At 41.5% G+C, this 21554-nt stretch overlaps 1 pseudogene; it reads right to left on the reverse strand.

Moving 5' to 3' along the window:
• Window positions 1–20497: 20497 nt before the first annotated feature.
• On the reverse strand, window positions 20498–20590 carry LOC114296148 (small nucleolar RNA R71; annotated as a pseudogene).
• Between the last annotated feature and the right edge of the window lie 964 nt (window positions 20591–21554).

Here is a 21554-nt window from a genome sequence, read left to right on the forward strand (position 1 = left end):
AAAGTTGATTTTTTTAGTTTTTTTGATTTTTTTTTGAAAAAACGTATAAAAAAATGAGAAATGATGTGACGTAAAATGAGTTAAAAGTTGAAAGATGGCTTTCAACCATCTTCTCAAAATGACTACTTCACAGAGAACCCTACCTATGGGGAAAGTTTATTTCGTAGAAGATTTCGATGCATAGAAGTTTATACTTACAAATTGTTGATGCTGTGAAAGGTCACAATGATTTCTTTGTACAGAATAGGGATGGTCTTGGTAGGCTTGAATTGTCTACTGTACAAAAAGTAACAAGTACATTTTGAATTTTGGCATATGAAACGGCGATTGATTCTACTAATGAATATATACCAATCGGTGAGGGTACTGCCATTCTATATATTAAAAAGTTTTGTCGAGCAATTGTTGAGATACGTTAAATATATTTAATATTAGACGCATTTCAAAGGTATGATTTTAATTTTTTTTTTAATAATATCAAATTTAAATGTACATATTAAAAATTATTTGTATTTTGTAATATATTTTCAAAACTACAAAAGCATATGTCTGTATATAAATTTGCAAGAAAAAAAATCTTGAGGACAAAGTTGGTATTTAAGAAAAATGAGTTGTGTTTTAAAGGTCCTCCTTTATTTTTCATCCTCCCTTTATGTTTGGAGGATCTACTCATCCTCCTCTCAAATGAAGATGGATTTAGAGGATGGATAGAAAGTGAAAATCTTTCAAATATGAAAATCTTGGAACCAAATCAAATTGAACCAGTAAAACGTAGTTTGGTTCACTTTGGAATCATGATTTTTTAAAACCTTGTTACCATTCACAACATAATCACAAAATATTACTCACGATTTTCTCAAATATCAAATAATATGTCATTATTTAACAAATAAGAATAGTTTAGATAATTGTTTAGAATTACTTTTACTACTATATAGGAACACACTTGCAAGTACAAGATTAAGAACTTATGTATAAAAACAAGAAACTAATAACGTATTTGAGTGTTTATGATAAATAACAAATTATACTTCTATGAATATATAAATGGTTTGGTTCAATTTTAAACCGGAATTGAAACTATAAAATCACAAATCGAACCATGAAGAATGGTTCACCTATTTCAAGAATCAGGATCGAATCGTTCATTAAAAAAAATCAAACCAAATCATGCAGTTCGGTGTGAATTGGACCAATTTGCAATTTTTCAATATTTTTTTTAACCTTATTGATTGTCAATTGAAATTTTTGCCAAAACAATTGCCAGAAAAGTTGACAGAATGGTTGTTAAAAATTTTCTGAACTAGTCATCGGCACAAGCTGTGAGTGATGGTCAATGGTTGATAATAGTGTATGAGAGTAGAAAGAGACAAAATAAACCAAACATGTTATTATTTTGCTTGCATTAGGAGACTATAACAACATAAAGATAAAAATGGAATAAAATGTCATTTAAGGCTCTAAATGCACTCTAAAATTTAGGTTGGACACCATAATTGTCATTTTTTTTAATACATTTTTGCCCTTTAATAAAATTACTAAAATCCTAACTCTAGCAGCCATCCAACCATATATTTTGTAATGCACCAATTTCTATAGATCCGACAACATTTGTATCAGTATTCATCCATTAATTTGAAATCCATTCAACTATGCATGCGAAAAGTCTCATAGGAAGCGACCCCACTTCTACATCCACATAGGTGATTTCCATCAAGTGTACACTACAATTGAACGCACCACCTAATCAATTAGGCTATGGAACCATTAAGAGTAATACTCAACCTCGCGCATTGCAGTTTTCACTATCAATACAATAGGGATAGACTATCAAAATTGTATGGGTTACCTTAGGCGGAAAAACACCCACACAGTAAGATCCGAAAGCTTGAATTACAAGCCCTTCTTATTGCAAACTCCACGTCAGTAGAGAGGCTACTACAGTCTCCCTTATGGAACACACACTCCAAATTCCAAGTTACAAAAATGGTGACCTTGAAGAGATGAAGAGAGAGAGAAACAAGTTTTCAGTGATCTCTTACGGGTAAACTACCACACAATGCACATATATTTCTTTTCTCTATCTGATATATAGAGATGTGTAGATAGAGATCCACACTCAATAAAACTCTTTTATAGATAATTAAATAATTATCTTCTCATATAATTCAAATAACTAAAGATAATACAACAATTATCTTACTATTATTATTATTATTATATGATAATAATCTTGTAACCTATGTAGACGCTCTATGGGTTATGAATCGGGTCTAATTCCCAACATCTCCTACTCGTCCACATCTGGTATCATTTCTCAATCTCTCATTCAATCCACTTCCCATATGGAAAAAATGGAGCGTACGACCTAATGAGAAAGTATAAGATAAGAGTGCTATATTATGTCACCATCAAACTAATATAGCACATCACTCAAAAAACTCGTCTATTCCCCAAATTCGTTAGATCACACCAAATCAAGTATTTTAAATCCCTCATGAGTCAACTTATAAACATGCTTGTGTAGACACCCCATTTTTGACCGACCTTAAGACTCAGACATCATCGATTGAGCGCTCGATGATAGTGTATGTTGTGCGCGTTTCGAGTTTCCTAAGTTTTCGGCCGAATGCCTTGCCTCTGGGCCTCTAAACTCTTTGTGTTTTGGCTCGGTTTGTGCACCAAGCCTTGTTTTCCCTTCCCTGGAGTGAGAGAGAGGTCTGTAGACCACCCTTTTGTGGTCATAGACCACTTTTCTCGCTTGGAGACTAGTTTCCGATTTTCGGAGTCTTCGGCCGCGCGCCTTGTCTCGGGACTGCTTAACGTTCTCCGTTTGGCGTGGTTTTTGAAACACACCTTGTTGCCTTTGCCTAGAGGGATACTGTGGTCTTGGAGACCACTTTTTGTGGTCGTAGACCACTTTTGGTGCCCGTAGACTAGTTTTCGAGGCTCCTGGCTGCGCACCTTGCCTTCCGGACTTTTGTCTTGCATGCTTTTTTGGTTTGTTTTTGGCACAAACCTTGTTTTCCTTGCTTGGAGGGTGGAATAAGAGTGGGAGACCCGTTCTTCCCCTTGGAGACCACTTTCCTTCCTGCCAGCCAGTTTTCTGGTCGGCTAATTGGTTTTCTTGGTCTTTGGACCACCAATCATGGTCGGCCACCACACCACCACCTTGATTTCAGTGTGCAGACCACCTTTCAACCATGGCCGACCACTTTCTTCCCTGGCTGGTCGGCAGCTTTCCAGCACCTTTTTGGAGATATTTTCTAGCCAGCTGTAACAGCTGGAGGGCACAAAAACCATCCTCCATACAAGTGTGGCTTTAGGCCTTAAGCTTGTTCAACAAGCTTAACCTTTGGTTCTCTATAGAAGAGAACCTCCCCCCTCTTGCCTTAGGTTCAGATTTTGGTGCTTGAGCTATGCATATCACTCTATCTCTATAATTCTCCATCTCTTTCATTTTTGTGCCTTAAAAGTGTAGTTTCTTCACACTTTTTCACACAAACACATAGTGAAACACCATCCTATTGTTGCTGAGACACTTTGAGGTTGATTTTGGAGTTTTTGGACTGGTTTGAGCTCAAAGAGGTTGCTGGAGTTGCAGCCTTGAAGTGGTTCTACAAGGGTGAGTTACTAACCCTTAAAACCCTTATTCTTGTTTAAGATTTTGGACCTATTTGCATGTTGTTTTAGGCTTGAATTTCTACTACAAAAAGTTCTAATTTTTAGTCCTTGGCATGTTTGTTTAAGGTCTTTTTGGTGTTGGGGGTGATCTACCCCCTCTTGTGCCTTGTTTGGCTTTGTTTTATACCATCACTTTAGGCCCTTGAGATCACTTTCTCTTGGCCTTTTAACCACTGAAATCTAGTGGATTTTTAGTGGTAAAACTTGTGTTTTGAGGTCTTAAATAGGAGAGGGTCATCCCATCTCCTTGTGTTTTGTATGCTTGCCTTGTATGCCTCATGTTTGAGCATGTTTGTTAAGCTTGTGTTGGCTTATTCTTAAGTTGTTTTGGGGGTTATTTTGACATGGAATATCACTATTTTGACTTGGTTTTGCCACCCCTTGCATGCCTTTTACACTTGTAGTGTAAATTTTGCAAACTAGCTTTGTGTGCCTCATGAAGTAGCATGTCTTTCTAGCATCTTTTGAGTCCATCTTTGTAGGTTTTTGGTGTTGTTTTAACATGCTTTAGATCTGTTTTGGCTTGGTTTGATGGCCTCATGCATGCTCCATGCACTTGTAGTGCATTTCCATTTACTAGCCTAATGTGTATCATGCTTTAGACCATCATTCTAACATAATTTTGGCTTAAATCTAAGAAGCTTTTGTTCATGTTTTAGCATGCTTAAGCTCTAATTTGTGTTGTTTTGGTCATGCATGCCATGCTTTGTATAGCTATAGTGCATTCTAGCTCACTAGCTTTGTGTATTGAGTCCATTAGCATGCATTGCTTGGATAATTTTCATGATTTGGCATCATTTGAAATGTGATTTCAGTCCATATAATGTTTCCATACACTCACTTTTGTCACTCTTTCAATGCTTTGAAGGGTTGGTCCTTTATGCCTTAAACTTGAGTCATTGTGTATGCCTTCATGCCTAAGCTTGCGAGCTATAATTTCAGTATGTTTTTGGGGCTATTTTGCCATGATATAACTTTGATTTTTTTTGGTGAAGCTATCTCATGCTTGGTCTTAGTAGGTGTAGTGTAATCCTCCCTTTTGGCCTTGCATTTTTCATGCTTCATGCTCACCATGCTAGCTTATTTTGGCTTCCTTCCATACATGTTTTAACATCATTTTGATATGCTCTAGGACTATTTTTGGTTGCCTTGGCCATATGCTTCATGTATTGCATAGCTGTAGTGCAATTGGCCTTGCTAGCTTTGAGCTTCGGGCACCATAGCATGCTTCATTTATATCATGTACATGATTTGGCATCATTTAACATGACATTTCAGAGCATATAGCATTGCCACGTTCCCACCTCTTTCACCCTTTGAGTGCCTCTAGGGGTTGTGCATTGTCGCCTTGTTTGTGACCTAGTGTGTATGCATGCATGCTTAGACATTTGAGCCCCTATCTTAGCATGTTTTGAACATTGTCTTGACCTATTTGAGCTCTGTCCATGGTTGGTTCATGCATTTATGCCATGTATTGCATGTCCTTTGTATAGTCCTCTTTGCTAGCTTTGTGCCATAAGGACTCTTGCATGTTTTGCTTGTGTTGTTTGGATGATTTGGCATCATTTCATACCTTATTTTAGAGCTTATAGTGTTGTTACACTCCCATGTTTATCACTCCTTGAGCACTCTTGAGAGTTATGCTCTTATGCCTAGTTGATGAGCCAATGCATGTGCATGCTTTGTTTTTCATTTCATGCCATCATTTTAGCATTATGGCCACTGTTTTGGGCATGACTGAGGTCTATCCATATTCGGTGTAAGTCCATTGAGCATGTTTGTTTTCATGTTGTTTGCATGCTTACGTTGCATTGCATTGCATTGTGTATGCATGCCATTAGCATTGATAGGTTGCTCATGTTGCATTGCATTAAATATGCATGCATAACATTGTGTTTAGCATGTTTGAGTTGCATTGCATGTTTGCATGCTTGTTGTTGCTTTGCATTTTGTTTGGATTAGGTGTTAATCCGAACACGAGAAACGAGGGACGTTTCATACTTGAAGTGATGAAACGTGCCTCAATTCTCGGTCGCCGACACCCTTGATCAAGCATGATAGAGTTTAAGGCTTTATGTGTTATGTGTGTATTCATTTCATATTGATTCGTGCAATCTTGGCTTCTCGGCCATCATGCATCGAGATGCGTGATTGGTGGCCTGAGGGTTGAGGACCGCACTCCCTTGAGCTTATGAAATGATAGGGAGGGTGGTTGTGCACGCATACCTTGCAAATACATTGCCATGTCCTTTTTTGCTCTTTGTTGCAGCAAACTGGAGAAGTGCAGCAACAACTGGTCGGCCGACCAGAAAAACTAGCTGGCCGACCACTTTTTCTGGTCTGCAGCAAAGATAGGTGGTCGGCAGGTGGTTGGCAACACCAATAACTGGTCGGCAGCCCTCCTCCAAGGTGAGTTAGAAGCTTTCTGGAGCTTGGTGCAAGGTTCTGTGAACAACTGAAAACAGAGGCAAGTTAGGGCATCGCGGTGGATTTCCGAACGAGGCGACCGAGCATGCATGCGCTTCTCGCTCCGAGGCCCTTTCTAATTTGCTTTACTTACTGCTTTGTTAAGCTAGCTAATGCATTGGTTTTGTACTTGAGTAGTTAATGCGCTTAATTATTCATTTGTGTTGTAATAACTAGTTAGTTAACTTGTTAATTAATTAGTTAGCTTGTTAGTTAATTAGTTTTGTGTTGTAATAATTAGTTTAATTAGCTTAGATTAGCTAGTTAGCTTCTTATTCAGACCCTCCGTTGAGATGGGGCACAACTGTTGTAATAAGCGTGCGTGTGTGTGATGCATGTCTTTCAACCCCCACTTCTTTCTCCCTTTTACTTAACCGCTTATGATGGCTAGTTTTAGAGCATATTTTGATTAGCATACTTATGCTTCGTATGCCTACATCCATTCATATGTTTTGCATGCACCGGGCTCAGCGCATCATACTAACTGCATTGTATTTCAATACATTTACTTGAATACGTGTTCAACAACATGTTATCAAGTTGTATTCACATGACATCTTAGAATAGCCGAGCCTATCTTAGTTGCATTTTTGCATGTGTTGCATTAGCCATCTTAACATGAACTAGGATCACGCATGATTTCTAACTAGTTCTCTGTTTTGGCTCGGAGTACACTGTGAGTGTTTTCACTTTAGCATCCTTGCATGTGTGTGAGTGACTGCCATGTTTAGCATGCTTGCCATGAGGCTACCTGCTTAAGTGTTTAACTGCATGAATGCCTGTGGGTGAAGGTTGGATTGCTTGAATTGGAACAATTCATCAAAATCATGTTTTCTAAGCCCGCTTGAGGGTGGCAAAATCTACAACTTAGCCTACTTGCGAGTAGCAAACTTCAAATCATTTTCACAAACGAACATGCAATGTTTTGTTCCAACTTAGGCGATCTAGTCTATACTTGTATGTTGTGCACATCACATAGTAATTCTTGGTTAATAACCGGAATAAGAACACATGTGTTTTCAAAAACAAAATATCATGTTAGTAAAGGCCGATCTTTGATCGGGCGAGCGGGGGTGCTCATTGCATGACCTTCCCCTCTCGTACCCAAGTTCCCGAGCCAAGGCAACTTTGGTGATGCCGGACACGTGGCCTTAGGCACGAGTCAAGGTTTCCTAAATTTCTCCAAAATAAAATATTTAGGTGGCGACTCTGTATCTGGCAAAGCAGTCCATGTTTGACACTTCTTTATAAAATCAATTTTCCAAAACGATTTTCCAGATTTTGGACTCTTTGGTGATTTATCGGTCTCACATTGCACCTTGTGAGATTAGATTCAGAACCGTGACACAAGTCCGAACTGTAGTAGCTAATGAACAAAGCGATTCGCGCCCTTGCGCGCGAAGAGCGGAGTTTCGGGGCAGTCTACAGCTTGACTTCAAATGTTGTATTTGTACTCATGACAAATCTGGCATAATTGCCCGGGCAATGAGCTACAATATATGGGTATGAAATCTAAAAACTTTCCCTAGCCACTCATGTCAATCCACTCAAATTTGACTGTTTTCCTAGACATGGTCCTCTGGATCGTATTCATCATGATCCTAGGGTCACATGCTAATGTAGCAACATCGAGTCATCACTTCATGGTATAGTTCCAAGTTCAAGGACATAGTATAAACCAATTAATGGCTTAAAATGGCTCACACAGTGTTAGAGTAGGGATTCATTTAGTTACTCCCTTATATAGTCGATTATAGCACTTACAGTATGATATGTATGCTATGAAGGAGCTCCTACTCAATTACGTTTGTCACTCTCTAACGCCATACGAATCTTAGTCTAGTTGCTATACAAAAGCTTAACCTAAGTTTCTTAGCCTAGTCGCTTATCAAGCGTCTATCTAAGACCTCACATTCGGCTATATTCAGGCTTCATGATGTTGTGGAAAAACTTCATGTTCGACTGATATGAGTCTCATCTCAACTAATACCAAGACAACATCTACTAATAAACTAGTTTTGTTCACTCCCAAGTAACAAAACATGTACCTCGCTAATCTATGTCTCATCCTGCTCACTTGACAAGCGCCAGGGTGATCGCCTGTGTGAGAGGGCCAATCTTAGCCGAGTGACATATGTGCGGGGAGCAAATATTCAGGCAAGCCCGCACTCCTTTCTTCCAAGCTCCTGTCTGTCCACACAGGGGATAGATAGAGAGAAGGGAGAGTCTTGTGTTTAGTGTTTATCTCACCAAAAAATATCTTGTCTCAAGCATGGGGGCGCAGACTTGCTTATATACCTTCTGCGCCTCAAATCTACTCCCAGTGACCTCTCGACATGTGGTTCTGCTATCCCATCTGTCAGCATAAACCTTGCTGAGCACCACCTAACCCAACTGCCTACTCATTCTCCTGGGAGCTCGACAGCCGGGCAGTACCATCTCGGCCATCGTCTGCCATGCTGCGCTTCCTGCCCAAGTACTCCAACAACTAAGCTCAGATGAGGACCGGACTCGGTGGCATCTCGGCAAAGCCGAGCTCGGGACAACTCACGCTTGTCTGCGGTCGACCTACCTGCCGAGCAAACAGGTACCTTGGTCCAACCTTGCCTTTCCTGGCGTTGGACTTTTTACCTGACCGGCTTCGTAACCACGGATCCTTGCAGCTCGGTCAATCCACGTGCTGCCTTAACCGAGCAGCTTCCTTCAAGGCCGGGCCACACAACTTGGCCAAACACCTGTTCAGCCCAAATCTGTCCGGCACAACTCTGTCCGACCCAAATCTGTCCGGCCCAATTCCATATCATTAATCTCCCTCTCAATTGCCCCTTAATTCCGTCCGCTGAAGCGTGACTGGGATTACCTATCCTGACCAGGGTAATACTTCCTCGGTCCTCAGTATGCAAGATGGTGACCGCGCTAAGAAGGCGAGCAAGGTCCGCACCACGACTTCCTTCTTGGCGAGCAAGATCAGCTCGGCCAAGGAACTCCAAAGAAGGCGAGCAACATCAGCTCGACAAGGAACTCCAAGGAAGGCGAGCAAGGTCCGCTCCGCGACTTCCTTCTTGGCGAGCAACATCAACTCGGCAAGGAACTCCAAGGAAGGCGAGAAAGGTCCACTTCGCGACTTCCTTCTTGGCGAGCAACATCAGTTCGGCAAGGAACTTCCTTCTTGGCGAGCAAGATCAGCTCGACAAGGAACTTCCAAGGTCGGCGAGCAAGGTCCGCTCCGCGACTTGCTTCTTGGCGAGCAACATCAGCTCGGCAAGGAACTCCAAGGAAGGCGAGCAACGTCCGCTCCGCGACTTCCTTCTTGGCAAGCAACATCAGCTCGGCCAAGGAACTCCAAGGAAGGCGAGCAAGGTCCGCTCCGCGACTTCCTTCTTGGCGAGCAACATCAGCTCGGCAAGGAACTTCCAAGGTCGGCGAGCAAGGTCCGCTCCGCGACTTGTTTCTTGGCGAGCAACATCAGCTCAATCAAGGAACTCTGAGGAAGGTGAGCAAGGTCCGCTCCGCAACTTCCTTCTTGGTGAGCAACATCATCTCGGCAAGGAACTTCCAAGGTCGGCGAGCAAGGTTCACTCCGCGACTTGCTTCTTGGCGAGCAACATCAGCTCGGCCAAGGAACTCCAAGGAAGGCGAGCAAGGTCCGCTCCGCGACTTCCTTCTTGGCGAGCAACATCAGCTCGGCCAAGGAACTCCAAGGAAGGCGAGCAAGGTCCGCTCCGCGACTTCCTTCTTGGCGAGCAACATCAGCTCGGCAAGGAACTTCCAAGGTCGGCGAGCAAGGTCCGCTCCGCGACTTGTTTCTTGGCGAGCAACATCAGCTCAATCAAGGAACTCTGAGGAAGGTGAGCAAGGTCCGCTCCGCAACTTCCTTCTTGGTGAGCAACATCAGCTCGGCAAGGAACTTCCAAGGTCGGCGAGCAAGGTCCGCTCCGCGACTTGCTTCTTGGCGAGCAACATCAGCTCGATCAAGAAACTCCGAGAAAGGCGAGCAAGGTCCGCTTCGTGATTTCCTTCTTGGCGAGCAACATCAGCTCGGTCAAGGAACTCCGAGGAAGGCGAGCAAGGTCCGCTCCGCGACTTCCTTCTTGGCGAGCAACATCAGCTCGGCAAAGAACTTCCAAGGTCGGCGAGCAAGGTCCGCTCCGCGACTTCCTTCTTGGTGAGCAACATCAGCTCGGTCAAGGAACTCCGAGGAAGGCGAGCAAGGTCCACTCCGCGACTTCCTTCTTGGCGAGCAACATCAGCTCGGTCAAAGAACTTCGAGGAAGGCGAGCAAGGTCCACTCCGCGACTTCCTTCTTGGCGAGCAACATCAGCTCGGTCAAGGAACTCCGAGGAAGGCGAGCAAGGTCCGCTCTGCGACTTCCTTCTTGGCAAGCAACATCAGCTCGGCAAGGAACTTCCAAGGTCGGCGAGCAAGGTCCGCTCCGCGACTTGCTTCTTGGCGAGCAATATCAGCTCGGTCAAGGAACTCCGAGAAAGGCGAGCAAGGTCCGCTCCGCGACTTCCTTCTTGGTGAGCAACATCAGCTCGGTCAAGGAACTCCGAGGAAGGCGAGCAACATCCGCTCCGCGACTTCCTTCTTGGCGAGCAACATCAGCTCGGCAAGGAACTTCCAAGGTCGGCGAGCAAGGTCCGCTCCGCGACTTGCTTCTTGGCGAGTAACATCAGCTCGGTCAAGGAACTCCAAGGAAGGCGAGCAAGGTCCGCTTCACGACTTCCTTCTTGGCGAGCAAGATCAGCTCGGTAAGGAACTCTGGTCTTGCTACCAAAATGATTGTCAATTGCCCCTTTTCCTCGGCCTTCTGACTGACAACTTCCAAAACCAAACTCCCTAGATCTCTTCCACGGTTGTTCGTATCGCCATCCTTTGAGCTTCCCACCGAGATAAATCATATCGCCTGAATCTTTTGAGTTGAGCAAATCATCAACTCATTTGGCCGGAGTACATCATCTCGGCTGAATCTTCAGAGTTGAGCAAATCATCACTCATTTGGACGGAGTAAATCATCTCGGCTGAAACTTCGGAGTTGAGCAAATCATCAACTCATTTGGCCGGAGTACATCATCTCAGCTGAATCTTCGGAGTTGAGCAAATCATCAACTCATTTGGCCGGAGTACATCATCCCGGCTGAAACTTCGGAGTTGAGCAAATCATAAACTCATTTGGCCGGAGTACATCATCTCGGCTGAATCTTCGGAGTTGAGCAAATCATCAACTCATTTGGCCGGAGTACATCATCTCGGCTGAATCTTCGGAGTTGAGCAAATCATCAACTCATTTGGCCGGAGTAAATCATCTCGGTTGAATCTTCGGAGTTGAGCAAATCATCAACTCATTTGGCCGGAGTACATCATCTCGGCTGAATCTTCGGAGTTGAGCAAATCATCAACTCATTTGGCCGGAGTAAATCATCTCGGCTGAATCTTCGAAGTTGAGCAAATCATCAACTCATTTGGCCGGAATACATCATCTCGGCTGAAACTTCGGAGTTGAGCAAATCATCAACTCATTTGTCCGGAGTAAATCATCTCGGCTGAAACTTTAGAGTTGAGCAAATCATCAACTCATTTGGCCGGAGTACATCATCTCGGCTGAATCTTCGGAGTTGAGCAAATCATCAACTCATTTGGCCGGAGTAAATCATCTCGGCTGAATCTTCGGAGTTGAGCAAATCATCAACGCATTTGGCCGGAGTACATCATCTCAGCTGAAACTTCGAAGTTGAACAAATCATCAACTCATTTGGCCGGTGTAAATCATCTCGGCTGAAACTTCGGAGTTGAGCAAATCATCAACTCATTTGGCCGGAGTACATCATATCTGCTGAAACTTCGGAGTTGAGCAAATCATCAACTCATTTAGCCGGAGTACATCATCTCGGCTGAATCAGAAAAGTTCTTAAGCAAAAGAAATTCACTTCTATTACATTGACAAAAAGAGTATCACATTCAGAAGTGTAGGGGAAACAAGTTCTTCCTCAAAAAATTACTTAAGAACGATAATAATATAATAGTTTGAGGTTAGCCGCATTCCATGGCCGGGGGTACGCCTTTGCCATCCAAATCTTCTAAGTGGTATGCCCCCTTACCCGCCAGACCGGTTATCTTGTAAGGCCTTTTTGTCTGTTGCCACCAGGGTTGTCTTCGCGGTGGACGCCGTTGCATCATCCTCTACTCGGATGTGCTCATTGATTCGCTGCATTAGTTGCCCCATGGATGGCGGCTGGTTCATTGTAAGCGAGTCCCTCAGCCTATGTCCGACCGGGAGACCGCGCTTGTATTGGGTGATTTCCAGGTTGACCGGGCAATCCAAGATCTCGTTGAAGGTTTTCCAATATCTGGAGTTGTATGCCTTCAGTGTGTTGCTCGGCTCCATCTTGACACTGAAAAGGTGGTCAACTTCCTGTGTCGTTTTGGTGTTGGTTTTGAAGCGCGTCACAAAGGCTTCGGCCAACTGCTGCCACCTTTCTATGCTCCCCTCCAGCAGCGTCTCAAACCATTTCAAGCCCAGCTCGCCCAAACTTGACGGGAAGATAAGGCACATAAGAGCGTCATTCCGCCTATGTCCGGCCATGACCTGTAGAAAGTGGCTTACATGCATATAGGGATCGGTTTTTCCGTCGTAAAGCGTGAACTTAGGCTGGTGGAAGCCCGCGGGAAGCGGTGTTGTTTCTATCTCCACGGAGAAAGGGGTGGCGCTCAACCTTGCCAAGTCAGAATCCACAAGGAGTGGCGCCGCTAGGCGGGGTGGAGGCATTCCGACCTCCTGGCTGGCGTGAACCCCGTAGGATAACCGCTGGAAAGCCGGTATCCTCTGTGCCTCCCGCCGGCGAGCCTGTTCCTCCAAGATTGTCCGCAAATCTTCTGATCGAGCGGAATAGGTGTACCTCGACGTCGTCGCCGGACGTGAGGGCTGGTAAGTGCTATCTTGCTCGCTGGACTTCTCTGCGCGCACATCGGAATCACCAACCTTGTAACTTCTGGTAATAGAGATGGACGGTGTGTGCCGCTGACTCTGACTACCTGAACGGCGGGGTTGGGTGCGCTCACTGTGGTCTCCCACTCCAACTACACCCTTCCCTTTGACATGTCGCTTCAGCTCCTCCATCTCCGCCGCCATTCGCCGGATGACGGCGTCTTGGTCCTTCAGCTTATTTTCTCGACGTCTGGCGTGTGAGTCTCTCCTCCGCCGGTTACAGTTTGGACTCCGTGAATGACCATGACTTCTTCCGCGCTTATCCCGTGCGTCTCCTGACTGTCCTCCTGGGAATGTCTCCAAGTCCCCCATCGGAGTAATGGTGGGGTGTCCCTCTCTCCATCTGCCTGACTCCATAGTGCCTCCATCGATGGCGGACAGCGGAATCTCTTCGTTGTTCGCCATAGAAAGCGATCGGATGAGCTTGGAAGACAAGGTTTTATCTTTCAAAGTTCCCACAGACGGCGCCAATTGTGCGGGGAGCAAATATTCAGGCAAGCCCGCACTTCTTTCTTCCAAGCTCCTGTCTGTCCGATCGACCTGTGAGCACAACGGCGGTGAGCTACCCGGCGGTGTGTGGCCGGAAAACCCCTCCGACGATCAAGTTAGAACACACACACAGGGAATAGATAGAGAGAAGGGAGAGTCTTGTGTTTAGTGTTTATCTCACCAAAAAATATCCTGTCTCAAGCATGGGAGACTTGCTTATATACCTTCTGCGCCTCAAATCTACTCCCAGTGACCTCTCGACACGTGGTTCTGCTATCCCATCTGTCAGCATAAACCTTGCTGAGCACCACCTAACCCAACTGCCTACTCATTCTCCTGGGAGCTCGGCAGCTGGGCAGTACCATCTCGGCCATCGTCTACCATGCTGCGCTTCCTGCCCAAGTACTCCAACAACTAAGCTCAGATGAGGACCGAACTCGGCGGCATCTCGGCAAAGCCGAGCTCGGGACAACTCACGCTTGTCTGCGGTCGACCTACCTGCCGAGCAAACAGGTACCTTGGTCCAACCTTGCCTTTCCTGGCGCTGGACTTTTCACCTGACCGGCTTCGTAACCACGGATCCTTGCAGCTCGGTCAATCCACGCGCTGCCTTAACCGAGCAGCTTCCTTCAAGGCCGGGCCACACAACTTGGCCCAACACCTGTTCGGCCTAAATCTGTCCGGCACAACTCTGTCCAGCCCAAATCTGTCCGGCCCAATTCCATATCATTAATCTCCCTCTCAACATACATGTAATTCAAGATATGTGCTCAAACAATCCATCATTATGCAAAAAAAAAAAAAAAGCCTAACATATCTATGAAAAACATCCCTTGTAATGGGTTTGGTCGATGGATCAACAACCATGTTGCTAATAGAGACATGCCTTAGAACCATCAATCCCTGCGCAATGATATCTTGAATAAAGTGATGACGAGTATCAATATGCTTAGTTCTCCAATGATATTTGGGATCTCTCGCATAAGCTATAACAGTTGTGCTATCACAGTAGACCACAACAGTCTCATCCAAATGCCCTGTTACACTTAAGCTCTGCAAGAATCTCTTTAACCATTTTGTTTCTTGAACGACAGCAGTGCAAGCCACGTATTCTGACTCAATCGTGGACAAGGAAACACATTGTTGTTTCTTACTGCACCATGAAATGGCTCATCCTTCAAGTACAAAAGCATAATGAGTAACTGATTTACGCTCGTCTCCATCAGCAGACCCATCTGCATCACTAAATCCGACCAACCTGAGAGAACCACCTTAGAAGCATAAAGCGAAGTCTGCAGTCCCTTGTAAATACCGAAATATCCTCTTAATTGTAGCCCAATACGCAGCTCCAGGATTACTTTGATATCGACTAACCATTCCAACTGCAAAACATATGTCAGGTCGAGTACACATCATACCATACATCAGACTACCAACAACACTCATATAAGGAACATTAGCCATCTACTTATTTTCTTCCTCTGTTTTAAAACTTTGCATGGTGCTTAAAATTTGACCTTTCTCAATTGGAGTGTTTATTGGTCTCAAATAGTGTATACGAAACCACTCTAAGATTCTCTGTATGTAAGTCTCTTGAGACAAACTAAGAAGTCTCTTAAAACGATCTCTGGAGATCTTAACTCCTAGCACATAATTTGCCTGACCCATGTCCCTCATTTCAAAAGTAGAAGACAATCACTTTTGAGTGGAATAAATCAACTAAAAATCATTCCCAGCTAACAAAATATCGTCCATATATAATGATAAGATAAGAAACGTATTCCCAATCCTCTTGACATCATCACAAAACCCATAGTGACAATAGATTGATGAAACCAAATATACCATTGCCTAGACAAATGTTCCAAGCCATAAATAAAATGCTTCAAGTGACAAACCTTACGTTGTTTTCGCTCAACTTGAAAACCTATCGGTTGATCCATATAGATCTCTTTGTCTAGTTCTCCATTGAGAAATACTATCTTTACATCTATTTGGAGCAATTCCAAATCTAGATGTGCGACGATAGCTAGAATAAGGCGAATGGAGGAAAATCTCACCACAGCAGAAAATGTCTCCTCATAATCTATACCCTCTTGTTGGGTATAACCTTTCGCCACGAGTCGAGCCTTGTACTTGTCAATTGATCCATCAATCTTGCACTTAATTTTTAAGACCCATTTGTTACCAATGGTCTTGCGCCTATGTGGAATGTTAACTAACTCTCATACATTATTCTTGGCCATTGCGCCTAAGCTCATCGCTTCTTGTATAACAGTTATCCATTTTTTTGAATTGTGTGATTTTATGGCTTCCTCAAAAGAAGCTGGCTCATTAGCATCCACAAAAATACTCATGAAGGACTCTCATTCTATATTGAAGTGTAGGCGAGGAACTATTCTACGTTGGCTTCTACGAATCTGTGGATCTTCAGGGCCTCCTATTGGTATACTCCCACTAGGTAGAGAATTACTCCCACTATCTCTAACAACCATCGGATGAAGTTGTGATTCCTCATCTTGACAATTCGATATTGAAGGTTCTTCCAACTCATAGAGTTCAAGATCTTTTTTACCTCACCAATGCTTGGATAATCCTCTTCTAGGAAATCAACAACGTGTGACTCAATTTTAGTCATTCCTATAACGATTTTGGTTTAGACCCAACTCAATTATTGTTTTTGGATTCGAGAACCTGTGTATTTAACTGTTGTTCAACTCATTCCCATCATGTTGTTTGTTGAGTTTGGCTATTGGGAGTTTTGATTGTGTTTGAAAAAGGTTGGGAAGTTCGTTTTTCAAAGAGTTGTTCCTCAGAATTGTGTTTTTTCACTCGAGCGACTATTTTTGCACTCGAGCGGTCTTTTGCAGTTTGTAAAACTACTAGGAGTTTGAATTCTTCGCTCGAGCGGTCTTTCTTGCGTTCGAGTGAACTTTTGAAGGTTTGAACTACTGGGAGGGGGTCGTTGTGCACTCGAGCAGTGCCACTTATTGTGTCTGTTGCTCGAGCGACCATTCCTTTGCTCGAGTGATCTGTGCGTATATCAGTCTGAGAGGAAGACTTTTTTGATCATTTTTTATCTCTTTCTCTCTCTAAACTTTCCAAAACCCCAGATCTGCTTCCTCTCTCTTTAGTTGTTGAGCTTTTGCACCATATACTCTCAATCCATGAGTTTCCTCACCCTACTCCCTTGAAGAAAAACATTGAGCACATCAAGGGCTTCGTTTTAATCAGAGCATCTAGTGTTTTTGACATCGTCGAATTCTACACATCTTCTATTCGTGTTTTCTATTTTGAGATAGGGATTTCTTTGACTCTTTTTATGATTTTTAGCAGGGTTATTTGTCTTTTAAAAAGGCTATTTGTTTGGGAAATTTCGATAAAACCCAGGGTTTAGTTTGAAATCAAAAGAGGGTTTTCCAAATTCGATGTTGAAAATAGTTGTAGGAATATGATTATGGATGAGTTGTGTTGAAATGATGGAAATCTTTTCATAAAATTGATTTTGAAAGAAAATGGGGTTTTTAGCCCTAATTTTGGATTTTGGAATTTTGAAAGAGAAATGGAAAATGATGTTGGATATTGTGAAATTGGAATAATGCTAATGATGATGATGATGATGATGATGGTGGTGGTGGAGTTGGATATCTAATGTCACTCATATTGTTATTGATAAAAATGTATCTTTTGATTTGGTATTTTTCTATTGAATAGAAATATCTGTTTTGGGCTATCGGTGGAAGATAGTCTTGTTTGTTGTAGACATTGTATGAGGATTAGGTTGAATTGAAACTAATTTCTCTTTCATTGTGTATTCATTTAATTTTGAACATTGTAAATGTATTGGTTTTTGAGAAAAATGGGTGAATATCATGGTGAATCTGGTTAGAGGGTGTGGTTGTGGTTTTATTATGTTGGCTTGTGTGTCCTTAGTGAAAGTCCATAAACTCGCGCGGTTAGGTGCCGACCTTTCTGGTTAGTACCGATAAAATGGCTTTGGTAGTGCTTGTATAGCCTACTGGAAGATACGTACCCTAAGATTCCCAGTGTGTTGTATTCACTGCCCTGTTTTCTGTATAAAATGATTATTTTCATGATTTGATATATAACCTGGCATTGCATTGTTTTGAGACGGAAAACGAGAAATGTTTGAAAAATGACATGCATTGTGCATTCACCTTATGATTTTGCTAAGATTTATATACTCTATTAGAGTATCTCTGCTAAGCTTTGGCTTATCCTACATGGGAAATAATTTTCAGGTGTTGATGATATGCCTCCGCCAAGGACATAGCTTGGGAGGACTTGGAGCTTAAGGCTTCTTTTTTATTTTGGTTTTGATGTAATTTTTTTTTAAGCCTCGGGCTTTATTTGTATTGAGTTGAAACACATTTTGTTGTAACCAAGTATTGTCTTAGAAAGTTGTAAGCCATTAGGGCATTTCCTTATTTGATTTTAATTTTCTTTCTATTCCCGTATCGATGTCATATGTTATAGATTCAAAATCTAGGATTTATGAATATATATTGCATATACCACCTTCCACAATGATCAAAAATAAAATGAATGGAAGATATTAGATTATAGACCAATTGATTTACTGTTACGAGTTGGGTTTTATGTTAATTATTTTTGGGCATTACAATTCCCCCATTTGGGTGTTCACCATACAAAACATAGCCCTTAGAGTGCTTTGAATATCTAATAAAAACACATTTATAAGCTTTAGGACCTAATTTCCCATACTTATGAGAAGTATTGTGAACATATCCAGCTGATCGGTGTTTAAATGTTACACATTTAACCCCCTAATATGCACTTTATTAGTCCATTTATTTGTATTATTTTTATAGTTTTGTGTGATTTTGTGTATTTATGCATATTTTGAATGTTTGTAGATATATTGTTATAAATAATATATTTTAATATTATATTATAAAAAAAAATAATAATAATAATAAAAAACTTTCGGTGATTCACTCCACTGTCATCATCATCCAACAACATCATTATATACATAATAATAAAATAAAAAGGACAAAGAAAGTTGGTCTGCCAACTTTCATTTAAATATTGTTTATTTTATTGTTTGCTCTTGTTTTGCAAGTCTATAAATTGACTAGCTGGGATGAGGCATACACACATGGAGGGGGAAAGAGTTGGGAGCTCAAGAGTGAAAGACAGTGTGATAGTGAGAGAGTGTAGAGTGTTTCTTTTGTAGAGTGATGGTTCCACAATTATGTGGAACTAATTTCCTAATCTTAGGGTTAAGATGAAACTCAAATCAAGTGATTGGGGTAGTTTGTATTTAATTTTGTAGAATTTTAATTGGTTTGGGTACTATTGTATAACTTAGATTTTTGTACAAATATTGCTTTATCAAATGATGTGTTCACTGGTCATGAATACATGTTATACAAATGATTTTCATGCTTGTGTAATAAAATTGTTAAACGAGTTATATCTAGTAAGACAAGTCGTGCATCAACCTTAGTTTAGAAGTGGCTATCCGTGCTAAGCGAAGATGATTCGTGGCTTTCTGATTTTAAAACACAAATCTTTTTAAGCGATGTATCCCAACTAAGACACATCGTACTACCCATTTCAATGATTTTCTACAATCTAAATACAAACAACCCCCAATTATAAGATTGGTAGTGGATTCTAAGCCCTAAGGTTTTCCTTTTATTATTTTCCATTATCCAGCCATAAATCTTTAAATTAAAGTCAACTTTCATAATCTCTGTGATTCAACATTCGTTTTCAACTGCTATACTTCAAAGTAGTGGTTATTACTTGGTTTAATTAATAAATTTTTTTGTGTAAACGACCATATCAAATTTTGGCACCATTGTCGGGGATTACTGGTAAGTTGTTTAATTTAGAAATTTCAATTAGTTTTCTTATTTCTAACTTTTCTTTTTGTATAGTTTTTAATTGTTTATGTAGGTGAATTTAAAAATAAATTAATAAACAAAATTTGAGTTTGGTTTCTTTTGCAAAATATATATATATATATATTAAAAAAATAATAATAAAAACAAAAAACAAAATTTTGATATTGTGACACAGAAAAGAGATACCCATACTAAACATTTAATTTGTGAACTATTTACCTTTGCTGGACATTTGTGGATTAATTACGTTTGCTGGACATAAAATTTGGAGGACAAATAAAGACTATTGATTACACACTTCTGACAAGTAACATTTATTTTATTTTATTTTATTTCTTGTACCTTTATTTTCTTTTTCTGGGAGGTCCTATACCCCCTTTTATTTTATCGCACTTTAATTTATTGTATTTTGTTTTTTTTAGCCTATCGCCTACTTGGCTGGTTTACGTGTATTTTTGTTCATTAAAAAAAAATGTTTTGTAAGCATGGTTGTCGTTCTTGTCATCCAAAATTAGTGTACGACCCTAATCTAGAGCGGACCCTTAGAAATCTTCGAAAATCTAAACCGACTTTAGCAATGGCTGAAGCATTAGAAGATCAACCTAGACCACTAAAGGCGCACTCCACACCTACTGTTGATGTGTCAACATCTTGCATTCAATTGCCGACTACCAACGCAACCCATTATGAAATTAAGTTGACCATCATTCAAATCCTTCCACCCTTCCATGGGCTTAGTAATGAGGATCCTTGCAAGCATCATAGTGAGTTTTCAGAAATTTGTTCTACAGTAAAATTCCAAAATGTAATTGATGAAGCCCTTAGGTTGAGACTTTTTTTCCTTTTCACTTAAGGACAAGGCCAAGCATTGGCTAAAATCCTTACCCGCAAACAGTATCACAACCTGGGGTCAAATGAGGCAAAAATTCTTGGACAAATATTTTCTCATAGGAAAACCAATCAGTTAAGGCATGCCATCCACAAATTTTTTTCAAATTGATGGTGAGCACTTTCATGAGACTTGGGAAAGGTTTCGGGATTTATTACATCAATGTCCTCATCATGAGATCGGCCAATGGCAATTTGTTTACATCTTTTATTTTGGTTTGACGAACTCATTTAAGCAAATGGTCGATTCATCCTGTGGTGGGATGTTTATGAATAGGAGTGATGTAGAGGCTTGGGAGTTGTTTGAAAATTTGAATGAAAACTCTATGCATTATGCGTCTGCCTCTCGGTATGAAAAGAAACCAACCCCTAGTTGCACGAAGCGAAGTGGCTTTTATGAGGTAAGTCATAGCGTTGATATTGCTCACCAAGTCGAAATGTTGTCTAAAAAAATGGATCAACTGTTAGCAATATAACACATTTCTTTGCAACCCACAAAACCTCCTTACCAAGACTTTTGCTTAATTTGTTAAAGTCCCATGCACTGTGAGACAGAGTGTCCATCAACACCTCAATGTCCCAAGTCAGATTCAGGGCATGTCAATGCGGCCAACAATTTCTCCAAACTGGGTAATGATCTATTCTTGAACACCTACAACCCAGGATGGAGAAACCATCCAAACTTTTCTTGGCGTTCACAATCACAAGGAAATTCCTATGTTCTATCTCCAAAGAGGCAAAGGAAAAATTTTCAAAATTCTGCTAATCCACCTCTTTACCTTCCTATGTCTCAACCGTCATACCAATATTCTCCTAGGAAAAATTTACGTTTTGAGGAAAATGTGTTACAACTTTTACAAGCTATAAACTAGCTTGTCCATTCTCATAGCCAGTCCATTGCAAAACATGAGACCTAAATTGGCCAAATGGATAATACATGGAGTAAGAGGGAGGAAGGACAAATGCCTAGTCAGCAAGTCAAAAATCCAAAGGGGCAGTATGGAGTAGAACCATCTAATGGCAAGAACATAGAGCAAATCCAATCGATCATGACTCTTAGGAGTGGTCTCGAAATACCAAACCAAACTAATGGGACCATGAAAAATATGGGTTAGCAGAGTAGTCAAATTCCAAATCCACCAGAA

The sequence above is a fragment of the Camellia sinensis genome, chromosome 9, assembly GCF_055761805.1.
Source record: "Camellia sinensis isolate YWXY chromosome 9, ASM5576180v1, whole genome shotgun sequence".
NCBI classification, from domain to species: Eukaryota; Viridiplantae; Streptophyta; class Magnoliopsida; order Ericales; family Theaceae; genus Camellia; species Camellia sinensis.